The sequence below is a fragment of the Muscardinus avellanarius genome (genome assembly GCF_963383645.1).
Source record: "Muscardinus avellanarius genome assembly, chromosome: 2".
Taxonomy (NCBI): Eukaryota; Metazoa; Chordata; class Mammalia; order Rodentia; family Gliridae; genus Muscardinus; species Muscardinus avellanarius.
In genome coordinates, this window is record NC_137787.1 from 191,181,655 (window position 1) to 191,199,603 (window position 17,949).

Below are 17,949 nucleotides of genomic sequence, written 5' to 3' on the forward strand. Positions count from 1 at the left end.
GATATAAACTTAAGGATATTTCATTTGAATTACTTTTTTAGCCTTTATCTTTTTCTTGTGAATATCTTTAAAAAATGACAGAATTTTGCCTTTTAGAGATTAATTTGATTTGGAATAAAAGTACGTCTTTTGTAACTAAGTGTATCTAATTAAATAATTAGCTGAGAAATCATGTCCTCTATTATAAAAGAGACTTTCTTATGTTTTGATGAGAATAACAGCTTGAAATGTGATTCTGAGAGGAATTTGAAGCAACAAAGCGTTTGTGTTTTATTCCACACGCAAGAAAAACAAGATTGTTTAATTGAAGCTCTTCTCAGTATTTAGAGACTTGATAACCAGTGTTTTATTTTGGGGGGGAAGGGGGTAGTTTGTTACTGGGTCCTTGTGGTTTTGTTTCTTTGTGTTTTCTTCTGTTTTGAGATAAGGTTTCCCGGTCTCCCTGTTGCCAGTTCTGGTCTTAAACTCCTCGTTCAAGTGATCGTCCTGCCTCGGCCTCCAGTAGCTGGGACCGCAGGTGTGACGGGCACGCGGCATCACACCGGGCTCAGGTGATCGCCCTACCTCGGCCTGGCGGGCACGCGGCATCACACCGGGCTCTGGTGATCGCCCTACCTCGGCCTGGCGGGCACGCGGCATCACACCGGGCTCAGGTGATCGCCCTGCCTCGGCCTGGCGGGCGTGGTGGGCACGCGGCATGACACCAGGCTCTGGTCTATTTTTCGCTCTTACTTTCTCACTTGTCTTAGCCCATAAGATTGTTCGAGTTTGTCCTGTGGTAATTTTTTGGTTTAAGATTCAGCAGTTGATATTTAAATAATCTTTTTGCACTTATTCAAACATCTGGCACCTCGGTTGTATATCTTGGATAGCTTTCCAGAAAATTATGTTCTATGTCAGAATAAAAAAAGGCTATAGATAGCTTCAGGGTGAAGAATCAAGTCCATAAGGATTTTGTCCCATTAGAGCTGACGGGACCTGATTCTGTGCTGCTTAGTATCACTCGTTGGTACATTTAGCTTCCATTTTATTGTTTTATTATTTTTTTTTCTTGCATTCACTTGCAGTAGCTATGGTCATTTAAAAAATGACTTTGATTTATAGAGTGTACCTGTGTGTAGGGCAACCCGATGATGGAGGGTGATAGAAAATGGGAACGTGTTCAAGGAATCCTGAACTCCAGAGTATTCAGAAGGCCCTTCTTGCCACTATAGCAAAGATTTTTTCCTGATATTGTTTAAACAGTTGCAATTCTTCTTAACAGTATATTTTCTCTTTCAAATTTCTTTACTAACCTTAAATTATAATGCTTACTAAATTCTTGTGCTCCCAAGATATAGCTCATCTCTAATTACTATTTCAGTTTGAGGCAGGAGGCTATAATTTTCTCTGTTCTTTTTTTTCCCCCTCGAAATTTCCTGATAGAACTGTTACGTTTCCCAGCTTCAGCACTTGTATTTCTTTTTTGGGGAGGTCTAGTAACGGAAACATGAGTAGCATCTTTACTAATTTCTTGAAGAGTAAAATAACAAATATTATTTCTACGTAAAGAGATGGCCGCAGAGAAAGTTTCCAAGTGCAAGCCGGGCTTGGTGGCGCACGCTTGTAATCCCCGCACTTGGGTGGTGGAGACAGGAGGACTGCGTAGGTTCAAAGCCAGCCACGCTGGCTTAAGAGACCCTGTTTCCAAATAAAAATATAAAAAATAGGTCTGGGAATGTAACCCAGAGATAGAAGGGCTTCCAGGAACCCCAGTACCACCAAAAAAAAAAAAAAAAAAAAAAAAAGCAGCATGTGAAGACTTGCCCACTGACGTGTTTCTTCTCCATCTGGGTAGTTTATGTGTTAGAATTATCTGTGCTCTCCTCGTGTATATTTACATCATCATCACCACCACTATCATGATTATTATTACTTAGTGCTGGGAATTGAACCCAGGGACCTTCTATCTCTAAGGTATACCTCAGCCCTCTTTCTATTTTTTTTTTTTTTTTGTTGTTGTTGGTGGTGGTACTGGGGGTGGAACCCAGGGGCTTTCTTCCTCCGGGCTATACTCCCAGACCTATTTTCTATTTTATTTGGAAGCCGGGTCTCACTAAGTTGCTGACAGCCTCACTGAGTAGCTGAGGCTGGCTTTGAACCTGCGCGATCCTCCTGTCTCAGCCTCCCAAGCGCAGGGATTACAAGCGTGTGCCACCATGCCAACAGCCCTCTTTCTATTTTATTTTGAAACAGGATCTCCCTAAGGCTTGACGCTGATCTCTAACCTGTGATCTTCCCTGTCTTAGCCTCCCAAGTACTAGGATTGCAGGCATGTACCACTGCACCCAGCTATTTACCCTATTTTTCATTTATTTTTTTACCACTGGATTTCTGGTGCTTAGAGATAAAATCCAAATGCTTTTGCATCACAGTACAATTTTCTTTGTGGCCCTCATCCTCTCCCTTTCTGCAGAACCTTGTCCCTTGCCAACACTCTTCACTGGAGGAGTTCCCCTCCCTGAACGTGACTTTGGTTTGACCTCCGTGTGCCTGGTACCACGGCACCCTCTCTGCTCGTTCTCTCCCTCCTGCAGTGGACGCGCCCATGTCCATCCACCTGCGTCCCACCTCCCTCCTTCGTGCTCTCTCCCACTCATCTCACCTTCCCCTGCATTTGAAAGATGGCGAGATGGAAAAATACTCCATCAAAAATATTTTTTGAGCAGGGTATGGTGGCACATTCTTGTAATCCCAGCATTCGGGAGGCTGAGACAGGAGGATCTGGGTTCGCGGCTAGCCTCAGCTACTTTTTAAGGCCCTTTGCAACTCAGTGAGACCCTGTTTCAAAATAAAGAATGAAAAATAGGGCTGGGGGTATAGCTAGGAGGTAGAATGCCCCTTCATTCCATCCCCAGAAAAAAAAAAAATTACTTGAGCTGGGTGTGTTGGCGCATGCCTGTATTTGGGAGGCTAAGACAGGAGGATACCAGGTTTGAGGCCAGTCTCAACAACTTAGTGAGACCCTGTTGCCAAATTAACAATAAAATAGGTGTGAGGATATCGCTCAGAGGTAGAATGCTTCTGGGTTCAATTTTCAGGGTACACACACACACACACACACACACACACACACTATTTATTAAAATGCTATTTTAATGAAGCTTATCATATGTAATCTTGCTTAAATAGTTTTAGTTTCTCATTTTACGGAATGGTAATATTCAGAATTGATGATACTTTGTAAAAAAAAACAAACCTAAACAGTTCAAAAGAAGGTACAATGCAGAGGTACCTGCACACCACACTTCCTTTTGTCCTGGTGCCGCGTCCACCTCCGAGCCGTGAGCTCAGCCCGAACTCTGCCCGGGCTGCCATCATATCATTCCCATGCTGTTTTAATCATAGCCCTTGAATTTTCCTCTAGAAGTATTGAACACTGTATTTTTAGTAGTGTGGCATGTGAACTTAAACCACTATCTTCTTATTTTAAATGGCTTTTAATACTCTTATATGGATGTCGAATCAGATAATTCTACTAGTTCCTTGTTGATAATTTTCCAGTAGTTTGCTATTGCTAATAGTATAATTATCAATACCCTTTTACACCACTGTTTTACACACAGGATGTAAAATTGCCCAAAAAACAATATGTACTTTTCTAATTTAATTAAGAATTATCAAGTTGCCTTTCACAGGATAGGTTGTTTTTCTTTCTCTGGCCAAAAATTATCTTTGCCTGTATGACAGTATAGAATGGCATATTGATTTGATTTTTTTTGGGGGGAAGGACACTGGGGATTGAACCCAAAGGCATTCTACCTCCAAGCTACATCCCCAGCCCAATTTTATTTCTTATATGGAAACGGTCTCATCAGATTTCTGAAAGCTTCGCTAAATTGCTGAGCCTGGCTTTGAACCTGTGACCCTTGTGTCTCAGCTTCCCAAGTATTGGATTATAAGCATGCACTCCCATGTCCGGCTTCCAGTATGATGATGATGATGATGATGATGAGGAGGAGGAGGAGGAGGAGGAGGAGGAGGAGGAGGAGGAGGAGGAGGAGGTGTGGTACAGGGGCATTCTATCTCCGAGCTACAGCCTCAGCCCTATTTTTGATTCTTTATTTTGAAACAGGGTCTCACTGAGTTGCAGAGGGCCTCACTAAGTAGCTGAGGCTGGCTGTGAACCTGCAGTCCTCCTTTCAGCCTCCCAAGTCCTAGGATTACAAGCGTGCGCCACCTCTCCCGGCTCTAATTTTCCTTATTATGAGTGAGTCCAGTGGTTCTTCATAGCCTCTTCCCTCTCTCTATGCCGAGGCTTGATGCCAAGCCCTTTGCCCTCTGGGTTTTCTCATTACCCTGCAGGTATCCTTTATTTTCTTACAATAGTCCTTCAGGATATTGTCAGGAAGCTGTATTCTCTGGATGTTTTTGCCTTCCCATAGGACTGGGGCATTCTGGATTAAAGGGCGACGGCTCTAAAGATAGAGCCTGAAGAGAGCTTGCGTGTTCTGCAGCCACGTGTTGACAGCCCAGCTTAGTCAGCCACGGTCCCTCTTCTCTCATTAGAGGTTGGTTTACTCAAGGTCAAAGCTCGCATATTCTCTCCTCTGCCTTGTCTCTCTCCAAACCTGATTAGAGCCAGAAGTGCCAGCAGCTCTCACATACGGCCTGCTTCAACATTCTGGGGTCCCTGTCCCGGGGCACCTGCGCTGCCCGGCGGGGACTTGGGTGACGGGGACTCGAGCTCCGGTGCTCTGTGAGCAGACTGTTAATCTGCTCTTTGAACCAGAAACCACTCTGCCCTTCTCCCAGGATCAACAAAGAAATAGATACAAAAAGCAGAGGTGACTTGTTGCCTGTCTTTCTGTCTTAGTACATTTGTTTTTCTTGTTATGCCGAAGTTTTTTTTGTATGTGGTAGGACTTTGAAGTCCTTCCTGTTAAATGTGCTGGGGCTGTGGCCCGTGTTGCTCCCCACCTCCATGAGAGCTCTCACAGTTTTCTTCTGTGCTTTCTCTAGTGCTTACTTCAGCTTTCAGGGTGAAGTCTTCTCTTCCTTTGGAATTACATTTCATTTCATTCATGTTTTTCAGGAAACAACTAGCTGGTTGTTGCACCTGCTACTGAGTACTCTTTTCCTACTGATTAGAAGAGCCGCTGTCTTTCCGTGCTGTGTGTGTGTGTGTGTGTGTGTGTGTGTGTGTGTGTGTGTGTCGCTTACTGGGCTTTCTGCTCTTTTCAACCTCTTACTCCTGGGCTAGTACCCCAGTGGTTTAGATACCGTATCTATATACTATGATACGATATCTGAGAGAACTGTTCCTTTCTCATTTTTCCTATTTTTTCGTGTGAAGATTGCTTCATTGGATTAGCTTACTTAATTCATTTTTTTTTTTTTTTTGGTACCATGAGTGAATCCAGAGGTATGCTATCTCCAAGCTATTTTGAAACAGTCTCACTAAGTTGCCGAGGCTGGCGCCAACCTGCAGTCCTCCTGTCCCAGCCTCCCAAGTACTGGGATTACAGGCATGAGCTACCATGCCCAGCTAGCTTATTTTATTTGTATTAAAAAAAAGAAAAGACATTAAAATGATGGAATTGTTTATCTATTAGATAAATGCTTGTAATTTTCCGCAGATATATTCATCCCTAAAATATGTGCTTAAGAAAAATGATTATGAGAAGCTTATTTTTGCCATCCTTTTTCTTCATGTTCTAATTTAGAAGAATGTATTGTTTTCCTTTTAAAAAATTAATGGCCACTGGCATATTTATCTTCTGCCCTGCTGCCTTTCTTCGCTGACTCCTTACTTTTGCTACTTTTGCTAACTTTCCATTCCTCTCACAGTCTCTTCCTTGCTGCTGGCCTGGCTTGCCCAGGGCTTTCAGCGTGTGTGTGTGTGTGTGTGTGTGTGTGTGTGTGTGTGTGTATGTTTGTGTATATATGTATGTGTGTATATATATACACACACATATATATACATATATGTGTGTATATATGTGTATATATGTATATACGTATATATATGTATATATATACATACATACATATATATATATATGTTTGGTGGTACTGGGGTTCCTGGAAACCCTTCTACCTCCGGGCTACACTCCCAGACCTATTTTTATATTTATATTTGGAAACAGGGTCTCTTAAGCCAGCACGGCTGGCTTCGAACCTGTGCGATCCTCCTGCCTCCGCCTCCGAGTGCAGGGATGACAAGCGTGGCCACCATGCCCGGCCAGCTCTTGTACTTCAATTCATGTCTTCATCACTGTCAGAGTCTTATCATGGCCTCAGGATTAGTGACGTCTATATTTTGATTAGTCTCATGGCTAGGCTCTTTTTTTTAAAATCAATAATTTAAGCTAGGCCTGGTGGCATATGCCTGTAATTCAGTATTTGGGAGGCTGAGACAGGAGGATCACAGATTTTTTTTTTTTTTTTTTTTTTTTTTTTGGTGGTACTGGGGTTCCTGGAAGCCCTTCTACCTCCAGGCTACACTCCCAGACCTATTTTATATTTTTGAAACAGGGTCTCTTACGCCAGCACGGCTGGCTTCGAACCTGCGCGATCCTCCTGTCTCCGCCTCCCAAGCGCGGGGATTACAAGCTTGTGCCACCATACCCGGCGGAGGATCACAGATTTGAGGACAGCCTCAGCAACTTAATGTGACCATTAAAAAAAAGAAGAAAAAGCCGGGCGTGGTGGCGCACGCTTGTAATCCCCGCGCTTGGGAGGCAGAGACAGGAGGATCGCGCAGGTTCGAAGCCAGCCGCACGTGCTGGCTTAGGAGACCCTGTTTCCAAATAAAAATGTAAAAATAGGTCTGGGAGTGTAGCCCGGAGGTAGAAGGGCTTCCAGGAACCCCAGTACCACCAAAAAAAAAAAAAAAAAAGAAGAAGAAGAAAAGGTAGGGAGGAATTGAGGTTGTGACTCTGCAGTAGAATATCCCTGGGCTCCATTTCAGGAAGGAAGGAAGAGAGGGAGGGAAGGAGAGGAAGGAAGGAAGGAAGGAAGGAAGGAAGGAAGGAAGGAAGGAAGGAGAAAGGAAGGAAGGAAGGAGAGAGGAAGGCAGGCTGGCGCAGGCCGGTCCTTTGTAGAGGTACCCTGGGTACTGTAGTCTCTGTAGGTATGTGGAAAAGCCCCTTCGTATATTTGAAGGACATTTTGTCTTAGTATAAAATTGTGGGATGTGAATCGAGCTGAATTGCTGAGTGCACATGTTACTGACTTTTTGGACCTATCTTAAGCCTTGAGTAACTACCAAATGTAGGAAAGGAAGCAGGAGAGCTCGCGCAGAGAGCCGGGCCCTCTGAACTGGTGCGTGTGGCGCGCAGCCTGGGGCAGGGAGAGCCCGCTGCCCAGAGGAAGTCTGGGTTTTCCTCTGGTGTTTTGAGTGTAGGGTTCTGGGTTGGAAATGATGCTGTCCTGGTCGAGCACAGGTCATTATGTTTTGTCGACACCCGTAGAACATACAACACCAAGAGTGAACCCTAACGTAAGACTGTAATTAAACATGGTGTATTGATACTGGCTCAGGAGCCATCAGCCGGCGCCATTACTACTCTAGTGAACTATGTGCATAGCGGGGGCTCCAGAGGGTCAGGAGGGGGGACTCTGTACTTACAGCTCAGTTTTCTCTGAGCCTAAAATTGTTCTAATGTAAATTCTATTAGCTCTTAATATCAAATTATGATAAAAAGCTGTATAAATCTTTCTGAATCAAACTTAAAATCTTTCTAAGTCAAATTTTACTTGGAATAAAAAAAAAAATTAGGTCAGCAAAACTTTTTGAAGCCCAAATCCTGTATCCAAGTCATACTGTGTTTTCCTCCGTCCCGTTTCCTTTCTTCCTCCTGCCTTTCCCCCTCCCCTCTGCAGTCTGGGCCTCCTTTCCTCCTGGTAACTAACCTCCCTCCCTCCTCCCACTGTCACGGTTTCTGTTAGCTCCTGTGTCGATAGGTGTCTGAGGTGCGTCTTTATAAACGCGTTATGTCGTCTTCTCCGCCTTTGCCTATTTTTGCAGTTGCTTTTCATTTGTTTGGTTGGGATACTTTTCCCCCGAAACGTCCTTAGCTGGCATATGTAGACTGTATTCTTTGAAATGTCATATCCTCAAATACGTTTCTCCAGGCCTGGAAGGGAATGGTGTTTTGATTGAGTATAGGATTCTTGGGTTTCAGCCCTTGTCTTTCAGTAGTTTATGAATTCCACTGTGTTCCGGCTTCTCATGTTAAGTCTGAGGTCATTCTGGCTTCGTTTCTACTGTAGGTCATGTGTTCTTGCTGTCTGGAGGCTGGCCCAGTTGTCTTTTTATCATTGGAATTCAGTGATTTTTTTCCCCCCAACTGGAGTATGTCTAGGTGCGTGTTTGTATCCATCAGCCCTGATTTTAATGCTCTGGCCTCTTTCAATGTGCTTAGTTAAGAGTTTTTTCATTCTTGAGAAAATTTCTTCTATTATTTTACTACTTTCCATCATTGATTCAATTTTCCTCCCTATTGGCTCTGATATTATTGTAGGTTTCATATACTTGGTAAACCCTCTAAGACTTATAATTTTTCTCTTATGACTACTATCATTTTGTATTTATGTTCCATTTCCCGATATTATTTCTGTATGTTCATCTTCTAGCCTATGAATGCAGGTTCTAACAGCAATCATTCTCTCTTTTAAGTAATTGACTAAATTTCATAAATGGGAAATCATGCTATTTGGTCTTAAAAAGTCCAGGTGTGTGTGTGTGTGTGTGTGTGTGTGTGTGTGTGTGTGTGTGTACGCACATGTGCATCGCTACCCTTGAACATTCAGCGTGCCCTTGCTATCCTTGGAAGAGGCTGTTCTCCGGTGTCCCAGCGGCTGCGGTCCACTTGCCCACGTGACCTTGACTCTGCCTGTCCTCTCTGTGGCAGGTGAACCCGGGCTCCGTTTTGCTATCAAGCGCTGAGATTACAAGTGTGCACCACCATGCCTGGCTCGGTAGTGCATTTTTTTATACTTAGCACTCATTCTTTCTGCTAACTATGGGGATCTTACCGATAATATTTTGCAGGCTATCTTGTTAAATATTGACCGACATTGTTTTGTGTGTGTTGTGGTACTGGGGATTGAACCCAGAGGCATTCTACCTCCAAGTTGATTTTATTTCTTATTTGGAAACAAGGTTTCATTGGTTGATGAGAGTCTCACTGTTTGCTGAAGCTGTCCTCGACCTGTCAGCCTCCCAAGCCTGGGATTATAGGTGTGCACCACCATACCCAGCTGGTTGACATTTTACATCCATTCATTCACCCACTTCTTCCTTCCTTCCTCCCTTCCTTCCTTCCTCCCTTCCTTACTTCCTTCCTTCCTCCCGGTTAGTGGAGATTGGACCCAGGGTTGGTCTCATCCCTGCGCTACGTACTCGTATCTTTTACTTTTTGACTTTGAGACAAGGTCTTGCCGTTGACCAGGCTGGCCTCGGACTGCGGTCCTTCTGCTCAGTCTGGCCATTCCTTTGTCGTTGAGCACAGAGAGAGGTAAGTGTCCACTTCAATCAGCTGCGGACACTAATCACCACCAGAGGGAAGGAACCTGCTTTTCCTCTGGACCAAAAAAGTACAATAGAATTATTGAAATTATTTGAAAGTCAAGCACCATGTATTCTATCGAGAAAAATTTTGTATCATATGAAAATGAGATATTCCAGAGGATTTTAGAAAGTCTTTTGTAAAATGATTTTTGCCCTTTGCTGCTTTACTGTTTTAAAATTAAGAGTTTCTGCCTGGCGTGGTGGCGCATGCTGCGCTTGGGAGGCGGAGACAGGAGGATCGCGCAGGCTCGAAGCCAGCCTTGCTGGCTTAAGAGACTCTGTTTTCAAATAAAAATATATATTAAAAAAAATAGGTCTGGGAGTGTAGCCCAGAGGTAGAAGGGCTTCCAAGAATCCCAGTACCACCAAAAATAAATAAATAAATAAATAAAATAAAAAATAAAATTAAGTTTCTGCATCCTAGTGCTGAAACTAGTGCCGCAGCCCCGTCTGCCTCCGTGTGAAGTACTTGACTGGCACGCGTGAGGCCCTGGGTTTGATCTCCAGCGCTGGGGAAAAAAATACATTATTATCACCAAATTCTGTTTTCTGACATTTGAATCTAATTGGACAAATACCCTATTCTAAGTAGTTTTACATTTAAAAATAATAAAGTAGTTCTACATTTAAAAAATAACTGAGGACTTTCTAGACTAAAATAGTTTTTTAATGGAATTGTAGTGTTTAGTTGAAGAATCATTCATGGAAAAAGGAGAAATTATAGGGAAATGGATTTGTAACTAATTCCTAAAAATCCCTTTCTGCCAGAAGGGACATTTTTTTTTTTTTTTTTTTTGGTGGTACTGGGGTTCCTGGAAGCCCTTCTACCTCCGGGCTACACTCCCAGACCTATTTTATATATTTGAAACAGGGTCTCTTACGCCAGCGCGGCTGGCTTCGAACCTGCGAGATTCTCCTGTCTCCGCCTCCCAAGCGTGGGGATTACAAGCGTGCGTCACCACGCCCGGCTCAGAAGGGACATTTTTTATCTGAGCAAGAGTTATCTTTTAAAACTATGTTTAAAGTAATAGAGGCTGGCTTCTGGGGCTGGCCAGAGTCATGCAGAGCTGGGATGCGCCACACATTTGAAATCAGTCTCCTGGGAAGCTGGGATCAAAAGTAGGACACGCTATGCCTTCTTGAAGACCCATTAGGCCTTCTTGTTTTATTGACTGAGTCTCAGTAGAGAATCATGGGAAAGAAGTTCTTGTTCTGCAGGCGGTGTGGGTAAGCATGAGGAGGCTCTTGAGTTAGGGTTTGGTTTTGAAGCTTCTCGTAAGCTCTTCGTTATCTTTGGGTTCTGGGCTCTTTGCTATTGTAAATTTATTTTTCACGTCGGCTCAACTTGTGTATGAAGGCTCCCATGTAAAAGTACTGCAGACTGGGTGGCGTAAAGAGGGACTGTTTTCTTCCCATTCCGGAGGCGAGGAGCCCAGAGTCAAGGTGTCAGCAGGGTGGGCTTGGTGGCGGCCTCTCTCCTTGGCCTCGATGGTGGTGGCCATGCCTTCACTTGATTTTCCCATCGAGCTTCCTGTGTCTGCGCCCCAGTCTTCTCTCTTCCAAGGCCCCAGTTGACTGCCTTGGGCTCAGGCCCACTGGGTGACCTCTTTCAGCATAGTTACCTTGCTAACGAGCCCATTATGCGTTGGTGGTGAGGCCCAGGACACCAGGTAGGCGTGTACGTGGGGGCGCAGTGCAGTCCAGGCCCCGATGCCATTCTCCTGTGTTTATTCTTGTGGGGTCAACAGGGTGCTTCCTAATGGAGTCTGTGGCGTCCCCACAGCTCCCCTTGGATAGAGGCAGTATTTTCAAGGTGAGTTCACAGGGATGGTGTGTTGGGGCCATTTCCCAACATGCATTTTATCTTTGATTCCTGTGGATCAGAATCTAATAACGTAAGATCTTTATTTTGAAACCCTATCTTCTCAGGCGGTAGAGCTTCAGAAGTTTAATAGGTACATGTTAGATTCTGTTCTGGACAAAGACTCTCTCTGAACCCAAAGCGCAGAACCAAAAATAATGGCATTGGTTAGCCTTTCAGGCAAGAATAACAACAAACTAAAAAGATGGAGCCCTATTATGCCAAAATCCATTTATGAAACTCAATTTTATATAAGAGGACAATTTCCTAATATTTCAAGGTGTTACCCCACCATACCGCCTTACCAAGCTGAGCCCTGTAAGTTGACCATATAAAAGCACCGGCCCTTTATAATATCTGCCAGTTTAAACTGGATGATTTAATAAAAATGTTACTTAAAATTATGCTAAGTAATTAATTAATTCTTTGGTCCTGGGCATTGAACCCAAAGGTATTCTACTTCTGAGCTACAACCCCAGACCTATTTTATATTTTATTTATGAAATGGGGTCCCAATAAGTTGCTGAGGACCTCGCTAAGTTGCTGAGACTGTCCTCGAACCTAAAATCTTCCTGTCTTAGTCTCCCAAGTACTGTAATTACAAGCTTGTACCACCACACCTGGCTTGATTTATATAAATTTAAAAGGACATTATTTTGCCGGGCGTGGTGGCACACGCTTGTAATCCCCGCGCTTGGGAGGCTGAGACAGGAGGATTGCACACGTTCGCAGCCAGCCTCGGCTACTTAGTGAGTCTCTCAGTAACTTAGAGAGACCCTGTTTCCAAATAAAAAATAAAATAGGTCTGGGAGTGTATCCCGGAGGTAGAAAGCCTCTGGGTTCCATCTCCAGTACCACACATACAAAAAAAAAAAAAATGACATTATTTTGACATTAAAAATTCTTCCTGGTCCCTCACCGTGTACCTCTGGTGTGCATTTCACGCGCCTTTTCTGTCAACCGACAATGGAGCTTTGGCAGGTGTGTGCAAGTGGAGGGATCTTGTGTCCGTGTGCTGTAGGCGTGTTAGTTGTGACTGTGCACACTGTGTAGGGCATGGCCACCATCTCTGGCTGCCCAACAGTCACAACTCAACGAGCCTCCATCCACGGAACCTGAATCCTTCTCCCCGCTGCCCCGCAGTGTCCAGGCGACCGGGGGCTTCTCCCCATGACTCCCCGCTCTTCTCCCCGTCCGCCCACCTCCTTCGGCGTTCACTTTCTTTCAGAGTCGACGCGTGCACAGATGTGATTAACACTTGTTGGGATTTTGCTCCCACGGAGGGCTTGCTTGTTATCTGGCTCCCTGTTTTTAAAGTTTTAGGAACTAGTAGGTAAATATCACAGTAAAATATTTCAGAGTTTAGGTCAGAAAAACCATATTGAACGAATTATCTGCTGTTGGATAACTATTTTTATTTGACCCAGTGGGAGGATTCTGACTAGAGAGAAAAGAATGTTGATCAAGTCGGGTCTCTTTATTTTCATGAGGTTTCGTAATGAAAAACAAAAGTCTTTTAGGTGACATTGCTTTTATGTTTATTAGTTTTTATTTGAAGTGATTTCAGACTTAGAGAAAAGTTGCAAAACAAGGACTGTCTGAATTCCCTTCACTAATCTACCACACTCGCTTTATATTTTTTATTTTTTATTTTTTTTGTGGTACTGGGGATGAAACCCAGGGGCATTCTACCTCCGAGCTACACCCCCTGCCCTATTTTTGATTCTCTGTTTTGAAACTGGCTCTCACTGAGTTGCAGAGGGCCTCGCTGAGTAGCTGAGGCTGTCCGCGAACCGCGATCCTCCCGTCTCAGCCTCCCGAGTGCAGGGATGACAAGCGTGCCCGCCACGCCCGGCGCTTTGCTTCTCTTTGTCACTAAGAGTATCTGATGGGAAGATGCTCCAGACTCAAAGGTCTCATCCTCCTCTGGCTCACAGGTTTTAGCATCTCTCTAGCTTGTGCTGGGTGAGTAGGGCCAAGATGAAACACGCACTGTCAGAAGTTATAAATTTTAGAATCATGGAGGTTGATACGACACAGTGTCAGAAAGGTGTCGTTTATCTCAGTTCATTGAAATTAAGCGCTCCGAAATGAAGGAAACTCTAATTTACCTCACTGTCGTATTTGATAGACATACTTATTTTGGGGGAGATAAATTTGGTAGCAACAGGTAAAGAAAGAGGGAGTGGCTGGGAACTCTGGACACGCTGATACCAGTGGCAGCCGCTTGGTGACACCACTGGGCTCCAGCCATCCTCCTGCCTCAGCCTCCTGCGTGACTGGGACTAGAGATGTGTTGTGCCTCCACACCCAGCTCAGACAAAACTAAATTTAAATCGCAAGTAGATTTATTAAAAAGCTAGCCATAGCCAGGTGTGCTGGTGGCGCACACTTGTAATCCTAGCATTCGGGAGGCTGAGACCGGAGGATCGCGGTTCGCAGACAGCCTCAGCTACTCATCGAGGCCCTTGGCAACTCAGTGAGACCCTGCTTCAAAATAAAGAATAAAAAACAGGGCTAGGGGTATAGTTGGGAGGCACAAATCCCAGGATTCTATACCTGGTGCCGTGAAAAAAAGAAAGAAAGAAAAAGAAAGAGCGAGCTAACTATTTGTTGAGATAGGTGTGGTGGTGCACGCTTTTAATCTCAGCATTTGGGATGCTGAAACAGGAGGATCCGAGTTTGAGGACAGCCTCAGCTACTGCTCAGAGAGGCCCTTTGCAATTCAGTGAGACCCTCTTTCAAAATAAAGAATAAAAAATAGGACTGGGGTTGTAGCTCAGAGGAAGAATGCCTATGGGTTTCATCCCCAGTACCACCAAAAAAAAAAAAAAAAAAAGCTAGCCATTTGTGACCATCTAGTGTAGATATATAGACATACATACACACACACACACACACACACACATTATTTTTTCTTCCACTCTCTAAACATGACTATGTCCCACAATATGGCCTTTGATGAGTTTGTGATGATAATTCTTCCACAGCCGGCAGAAATTGCCTTGTCAACTGATCATAGACCTCATGGCGCGGCATTAACTTGAGGCAGAAATTTGCCTTTGAGGATTCAGAGGTTCTCGTTGGGCCGGGCTTACTGCTTTTTCAAGTGTGATATGTTGGGGTAGTGGTGGTGAAGTCTTATTCTTGCTGACCAAACTGCAAGATTTATATACTTGACCGCTAATATATTAATCCACAGTGCAAATAATACTGTCTGGTGTATCGCTTATTCATGTGTTTCTTGGAACAGGCACATTTTGTTGGGTCAAAAAAATATGAAAGCCAAGTTCTCAAAAATGTGCTTAGCGAGGCTGGAGTCACATGAGAGAATTGTATTTTGTGTTTAAAGCACTGTTTCCAAAAGTGTTCTCCGTGGGATTCCCAAGCTATGAATACAGTGGCAAGCAAAAGCAGGAAGTACCCAGGCCTCCTCATTGTCATCCTCCTCCCCCTCCTCCCTCCTCCTCCTCCCCTCTGCCTCCTCCTCTGCCTCCTTCCCTCCTCCTCCTCCCCTCTTCCTCCTCCTCTGCCTCCTTCCCTTCCTCCTTCCTCTGCCTCCTCCTCCTCCTCCTTCCCTCCTCCTCCTCCCCTCCCTTCCTCCTTCTCCCCTTCTCCTCCCCTCCCTCCTCCTCCCCTCCTCCCCTCCTCTCCTTCCTCCTCCTCTTCCTCCTCCTTCCTCTTCCCCTCCACCTCCTCTTCCTCTTCCTCTTCTTTTTCTTTATACTAGTTTTTAAATCCAACTGCATTCTACCTTGGTTCTATACCCCCAGCCATATTTTATTTTTTATTTTCAAACAGGGTCTCACAGCCGGGCGTGGTGGCGCACGCTTGTAATCCCCACGCTTGGGAGGCGGAGACAGGAGGATCGCGCAGGTTCGAAGCCAGCCACGCTGGCGTAAGAGACCCTGTTTCAAAAATATAAAATAGGTCTGGGAGTGTAGCCCGGAGGTAGAAGGGCTTCCAGGAACCCCAGTACCACCAAAAAAAAACAAAAACAAAACAAAAAAAAAAAAACCAGGGTTTCACTAAGTTGTGGAGGGCCTCACTAAGTTGCTAAGCTAGCTTTGAATCCACCATCCTCCTGTCTCAGCCTCCCAAGTACTAGGATGACAAGTGTGCCTGACCAGGCCTGGCTCACCAGCCAGGTGACACGACTGAGGAGACATTTATTTATTTATTTATTTTTTGTGGTATTGAGGTTCCTGGAAACCCTTCTACCTCGGGGCTACACTCCCAGACCTATTTTATAGTTTTATTTGGAAACAGGGTCTCTTAAGCCAGGGTGGCTGGCTTCGAACCTGCGTGATCCTCCTGTCTCCGCCTCCCAAGCGCGGGGATTACAAGCGTGCGCCACCATGCCAGCTCTGAGGAAACTTCTTAAAAACCCAGTTAAACCTAAGTGAGTGTGATGTTTCCCAAATAGAAGTGACCAGCGCCCCGCCCCCACGACAGCTGACGGCACTTCTGCTTATTGAGACAGGTGTTTGTTTATTAGCATCAGACTTCAGCAATTACATGTTCTTCTAGGAAGACAAGATGAGCTTTTGGCTTACCAGAAACCAATCTTTGACTTTTTCTAATCTTTGTTTTAGTTAACCAGCCTCGTCTTCCCTTCCTTCTTTTTCTTCCTGCCTTATCCACCGAGGACGTTTTTAAAACTGAGATGATTGTGTTTTGGCAAGGGAGCCGTTTTGTTTCATTGTATTCCTCAGTCTGATCTCTACAATATTAAGTTAAATTTGCAAAGGGAACTATTGCTAAATTCTTGGGAGTAGGGGATTTATTTCATGATTCTAACAGTGTTACCTTTACAAGATTCCTGATGATGATTCAAATAATAGAAGGTCTAAAGGAAAGGTTTCACATATCCTTTTGAACAGTTTGGGAATTCTGTGTCTGTAGAATTTTCTTTTTCAAAAAATGTTGAAAATATAAGTTTTACTTTAAAGAAGATATGTTTCTTTTATTTGAACAATTTAGACATGTTAAATTATTTTGTGACTTTGACAGTACTTATAATTAAGTATTTTAAGACAATTCTATAAATAGTGATTTTTTAACTTTGAAGCTGATAATTTTCATTACCTACTTAATTGCTTGTTTCAAATTATCCTTAGCTCACTAATTTAGATTATAAAATGTTAATGTTGTATTTCTGTTACATAATGCTAAATTGGGGACAGAATGAGTCTTGTTTTGGCTCCCATTCAAGGTGAGCCTAAGCCCTGTGTGCTGGTGCATAATCCTTTAATCCCAATACTTGGGAGGCTGAGACAGGAGAGTTGAAGGTTGGAGGACAGCCTCTGCAACTCAGTGAGGCCCTCTGGAACTCAGCAAGACCCTGTTTCAAAATAAAAAATAAAATAGGGTTGGGGGTATAGCTCAGAGATAGAATGCCCTTGGGTTCGATCTCCAGTAGCACAAACAAGCAAGCAAACAAACCGTAGGGCTACTGTACTTCTTTTTCTATACCAATTACAGAGAAATCTTTTAAGATAAAACAGAGCCCTGTCATATTTGGATCTTGAATCCTTCTTAGTGATGTGTTTTAAAAGACGGCAGCACAGCCGGCGTGGTGGCGCGTTTGTAATCCCAGCACTTGGGAGGCTGAGGGGGGAGGATCCAGGATGCGCCAGCCTCAGCTACTGAGTGCAGCACTCTGCAACTTAGTGAGACCCTGTTCAAACTAAGAATAAAAAACAGGGCCAGGGGTGTATCTCAGAGGTGGAATGGCCCTGGGTTCCATCCCCAGTACTTAAAAAAAAAAAAGGCCAGGAGTCCAGAGCTACGTGGCCGTTTTTACTTATGCTGTACTTTCATATACATTTTCTCATGAGGAAGATGACGTCATCTCTGGAGTGATGGAAATCCCGGCCCCATCTTGACAACCCACTCTGGGTGTGGTTGGAGTTCCTGGCCATTCACTCATTCATTCACTCACTCAGTCCATATTTACTTGTCCATACGTAGTGCTTACTTTTCTGGGTACCAGTTATTGAAAGAGAAAAATGAATCATTTACTTAACTTTTGAGGTTGTTTTTATAGCTGGGTAAGGCAGCAGGCACGGGGCAGGCTCATCTCTCCATCAGAGGGCTGAGATGCTTTCTTGAAGCTTCACACTGGTTTGAGGCAATAGTAGAAGGGATGGCTTCATTTTGTTTATCAGTTAAAGTCTTAGTTCTCATAAAACTGTAATTTACTTTTAAGAGTATATTTTAAACTATCTAATAAGATCTTTATTTAGTGTCACATTTATTTTATAAAGGGTAGATGCTTATTTTAGTGATGATTTGTCGTTAAAATTATGTCAAAATGTCTTAAAATGTTGTTGAAACTGTAAACAAACTCATAACACACACAGAGCTAATTATGGACGCCATCTGTTTATTTTTACCGAACGTTTTTTTTTTTAAAGATCATGCCATTGTCTGCTTATGATAAGCTTCAAGATTATTATAATGACTAAGCCTGTCCTTCAATTAGTGTAGTGGGAGATGGGAGGATAATTCGTTTGTTTGTTGGCCGTTC

The 17,949-nt window shown here is 43.8% G+C and overlaps 1 protein-coding gene across 9 annotated transcripts in view; it reads left to right on the top strand.

Annotated features, from left to right (window-relative positions):
• The window catches only part of PCCA (propionyl-CoA carboxylase subunit alpha), a gene marked incomplete at both ends in the record, with an annotated part of 369,697 nt that overhangs the window by 170,458 nt on the left and 181,290 nt on the right, over positions 1–17,949 (top strand). The gene's annotated exons all lie outside the window — the stretch shown is intronic.